Raw genomic sequence first — 5,565 nt, forward strand, 5'->3', positions numbered from 1 at the left:
AGTAACCTAAAAAAGCCCCCTATAGAGAGCTTAGGCCCTATATAGCTATAAAGAATAGTAAGGGATGTTAGATATTATACTAAACTAATAAATTAGAGGGATAACCTATAAAAGATAGAATAGGAGCTAAGAAAGATTATAAACCCTAAACTATAAAATATAGTTTAGAAAACGGCTATAAGGAAACTAGCGGACCTCCTACTAGTTAATATCTACTATATTAGTGCTATAGAATTCTACTAAAACTTAGTTTAGCCTAATACTATTACCTTTATAACGAGCTTATACAAAATTAATTAAATAATTAAGGAAAAAAAAGGTAAGCTTATAGATAAGGAACTAGTAAAATAAAAGCTGCCCTATTAATACTAGAAATTTAAGAATATATTCTCTAAAGTAGTATCTAATATACTTCTACCTTACTAACTATATAATTATAAGATTAAGATTAAGTAGGGTAAGGAAAATATACTTAGCTTTAGCCCCTTTATAAGTAGTCTATTACTAAATTATAGGCTATAAAGTAGTATCTTATTAATAACCTAAATAAGGGCTTTATTAAGCCTAGCTAAGCCCCTTTCGCCTTACCTATTTTCTTTATTAAAAAGCTAAATAGAGGACTCCGCTTCTATATTAACTACTATAAGCTAAATAATATAACCTACAAGGACCGCTATTCGCTTCCCCTATTTAATAAACCTCTAGCCTAAATAAGTAGAGCTAAGGTCTTTATAAAGCTTAATATCCGCTAGGCCTTCTACTAAATTAGGATAAACCCCGGGTTTAAAGATCTTACTATATTTTAGACCTATTACGGAATATATAAATATAAAGTATTATATTTTAAACTAACTAATAAACTGGCTATATACTAGCGGTATATAAATAATATACTTTTTAACTACTTTAACGACTTCTATACGACCTACCTAAATAATATTATAATCTACTTTAAGAATAAGCTAAAGTATAAAAAGTACGTCTATAAAGTCCTCTAACGGCTCTATAAGGCTGGCCTCTAGGCTAATATTAAAAAGTTAGAGTTTAATATTAAATATATAAAGTACCTGGGGTTTATTATTAGTATAAATAGAATTAAGACTAACTTAAAGAAAACGGCTATAATTACCTAATAAGCACTCCTACGGACCGTAAGGGGGGTATAATTATTCCTAGGTTTCTATAACTTTTACTACCGCTTTATTAAAGACAATAGTAAAATTACTAGGCCTCTTAACCACCTTACCTAAAAAAAACTAGCCCTTTTACTTTAATACTATATATAAGTAGGCTTTTAGCAAGCTTAAAAAACAACTAGTCTTTACTTCCTTACTCGCCCACTCTAACCTAAAATGGCCCTTAATACTAAAAACTAACGCCTTAGACGGTATTATTACTGATATTTATTTCTAAAAGTAGGTGAATAGAGAATAGCACCCTATTACTTACTGTTTAAAGACTATAGTAGATACTAAGCTAAACTACCTAGTTTACGATAAAAAATACTGGCTATTATCTCTAGCTTTTAGCATTAACGAGTATAGTTAAAAGGGACCCTTAAGCCTATTTAGGTAGTTTTTAATTATAAGGCCTTAAAATATTTTATAATAATAAAGGCCCTTATAGCACGTTAGGCACGCTAGGTGGATATCCTATCTTAGTTTAACTTCCTTATTATATATAGGCTAGGCGTTACTAACCGTATAGATATACTTATAAGATATAAATAGGGCCTAGATAAATAGGTAGCTATAAGGATCTTATTACGGAGCTAGACGCTACTATAACTAAAGTACCTTAACCCTTAAATATAGGCAGAACTAAGTATAAAATCTTTAAAAGCGAAGATATACCCTATTAACTCTATAGAACTTAACCTTATTAATAAACTACTATAAGTAAACTATATAGCCCCTTCTCTATAGGAGTACCGTAAAAAGGCAAAGGATACTACCGGCCTATAGTCCCTTAAAAATAGACTGCTTAAGCATTAGGTATAGTTAGTAGTGGTAAAAAAAAAATAGAATTTACGGACTTAACTTATTGCTAAAGCATATACCTAGGTCTTTACGGCCTATTCTAGAAAAAATAAAACCTATAAGATTATTAGTAACCGTTACTACTAGCCTAAAATATTTATAAATATTAACTGTTACGTATAGAACTATAATAGTTGCTATAGGTCTATAATTCCACAAGATAAAACCCTAGGACTATTAAAAACCCTTTTAATACTAAAACGCCCTTAGTAGTATATCTCTATAGATTTCTATAAACTGCCTCTAAACTGTAACGGATATAATATAGTTATAATTTTAGTTAACCGCTTTAATAAGCGCCTGTTCTTAATTCTCTATTATAAAAATATTAATACTAAAGAGGCGGCCTAACGGTATATCTATTATATCTACTAAATTTATAGACTACTAAATACTATTATCTCTAACTATAGACCGTAGTTTATATTAGCCTTCTGAAACAAGTTTACCTAAATCCTAAGTATTAAGCTAAAGCTTTTTACGGGATATTACCTCTAAATAGATAGTTAGACAGAGATTATAAACCAATACCTAGACTAGAGGCTCCGGCCCTTTATTAACTACTTTTAAGATAACTAGGCTAAACTACTACCCCTTATAGACTACGCCTAGGCGACCTTACTCTATAACTCTACTAACTTTGTCCTTATTTAACTACTAGCTTTAACTAGGAAAGACTAAAAGGACCCTAGACTATACGCGAAAAACAATTTTATAAGGAAGCCTAGCAGTACGCTAAGCGCTTAAAAAAACCTCAATAATAGCCTATATAAATCTAGAAAAGACCTAAAAATTAATAAAAAAGTAGGTAAATAAGTATAGGCGCGAGCCTAACTTTACTATAAGTAATATAGTCTGGGTTATAATAAAGAACTAGAAGACGGAATAACCTAGCTATAAGCTAGACTATTAGATAGCAGAACTATACAAGGTCCTTAAAAAGAGGGGCAACTTATATAAGGTAAAGCTCCCGGATTTAATAAAGGTTTACCCTATTTTCTTATTAGATAAGCTATAAAAAGCTATAGACAACCTATTACCCGGATAAAAGAACGAACCCCCCCTACTGATTTAAGTTAATAGCGACAATAAATAGGAAATTAAAGAAATATTAGCCTATAAACTAGGAAGGAGAACGCTAAAATATTATATTAATTGGAAAGGTTATAACCTAAATCCTAGCTAGTATCCTATATAGAACTTTATTAGCAGTCCCTATAAGCTTTAAAAAATTTATAGCCGTTACCCTAATAAACTAGGATCCCTAAAGCACCTAAACGAGTAAATAGAGTGCTAGTATAGCAAAGATAATAAGCTACTAGAAGAATATAAGTATAAAAACGCCCTATAGGAGTAATATAAATATATAAAGCCTAAGGACAGGCTTTACTAAGGGGGGATAATATTACGGCACTGGTAGAAAATAGTAGAACTTAACTAGTAGAAAACGGCAGAACTTAGTAGAACTTTATAGCCCTCCTTACTAGCAAGTTACTATAGATTGCTATATATTGCGGTTACGTGACGTAAAGACCTTATAAAATATTAAGCGGCGCTACTCCTTTTCTCCTTTCCTTTTCCTAGCTTTAGATCCTCGTTTATAGATAATCTAATTATATAGGCTTGCGTATTCCTCTTTCCGTACTTATACCTTAATTAACTAAGTCGCTAACACCTATAGCTAACTAGATTTTTTTAAAAAAGGTGTTTACTACTTAAGTCCTCTACTAGGTGTTTGATTAAGTAGATAGGTAGCTACTTTATAGACTTTAGGATATAGCTCCTCTTATAATGGCGCTATTACATATTACCTGCCAAATTCTGCTATATTCTGCCGACCTATAATTAGCCCGCCCATAGCTAGCGCCTTAGCGGCTTACCTTATATATTTATTTATATTAGTCCTAGTAACCCCTTTTTTCCCTCTCTTTAGCTTAGTATCTTTGTAAGATAGTATTCTACAAGCTTTGGTTTAGAAGCATTTATATAAGCCGTTATATTATACTAAGCTCTCCCTATATTACCTAGGAAGGCCTTAATAATATCCCACCCTAAAGAGAAAACTTCGTCTACAATAACGCGTTAACACGCTATACTTAGACACTAAAACAACTCTATATTGCCTAGGAAGGCCTAGATAATATCCCACCTTATAAGCTAAATAGGACTAGACCTATACCCCTAGAATTAAAACTAAAGTATATAATACTAATAAACCCTAGGAAGCTAATAATGGTACCTAAAGTAAGCTTATTTAAAAGAGTTGCCTTTACCTAAGAGGAACCTAAGATCTAATTAGGATTAGAAATTGAAGATAATAATAACGTTGTAGATATACGTAAGTAGATTTACGCTTTTATAGCCAGCTAGGAAGCTAATTGTCTTAAAGTAAGGAATATATAAAAGACCCTATAAGAGATTTTAGAAAGCCTTACGGCCCTATAAAATGGCCCAGCTTCCCCTTCTTAAAGCCCTAGCCGATATACTTACTCTACTAAATGCGATATACTAGGGAGTACGGATATAATAACGAAGTAATTAAAGTCTGTTAAGCTCCCTAACCCCTAACTACTATCTAATAGAATAGACCTTACCTTTAAAAATTAGAGAATTTAAGTATAAGGAAAGCTCCGTATTAACTATAACTATTTCCTTTTTAAGGAAGCTAAAATGCTCTACCTTTTTAGTTAAACTACTAGGGACGCCCAACGGCACCTTTAAGCTAAGTTTAAGGACAATTCCCCTATCTAATTTATATCTATTAATAAGATAATATAGCACCTAGCGGCTATTTATATTAACCTAAATAAAGTATAGAACGCCTAGTATAACTATAATCGCCTAATAATAAAACCGAACTAACCCTTTGCTAAATTTTAGACTTAATTCCTATACCTTATAGGAGAAGGCTAGGTTCCCTTTAAGAACTACCGATTAGACCTATATAATAAGCTAATAATTTAGCTATAAGAGAAGATCGCTATAACCTTAGACGACCTTTTAACGTATAATAGACTTATAACTTATTACCTATTATTAGATTTAGAACTAAAGCAAATTAACGCCCGCCCTAATTAGTAGAAGCAACCTTAGAACGATTAAAACTTATTAGCTATACCTATAGGAGCTAGAGTAGAAAGATAAGCTATAACCGCTCTTATACTAAAAGCGGTTATATTTACGTACTAGTAGGCCTCGCCTAACTAGCTACGTACTATACCCCTAACTAGTACTTATCGCAATACCCTAATTAACCCTACCTTGGCTACTTACTATAACTATAATAAGAAGGATTACTTTACTTTATCTTACCTAGAGCTAAAGGATATAGGCGATATTAAGGAAATAGAGGAAGGAGAAACGTCTAATAAGTTAGGAAAAGAAGAGCCTTAGGAAAAGACTCCCCCCTAGGATACCCTTATATAGAGCCTTATACAGAGCCTTTATATATAGGGCTTTATATAGAGCCTTATATAGAGCTTCGTATAGAGCTTTATATAGAGCTTTATGCAGAGCTTTATATAGA

The sequence above is a fragment of the Cenococcum geophilum genome (genome assembly GCF_001692895.1).
Source record: "Cenococcum geophilum 1.58 unplaced genomic scaffold K441scaffold_20, whole genome shotgun sequence".
Taxonomy (NCBI): Eukaryota; Fungi; Ascomycota; class Dothideomycetes; order Gloniales; family Gloniaceae; genus Cenococcum; species Cenococcum geophilum.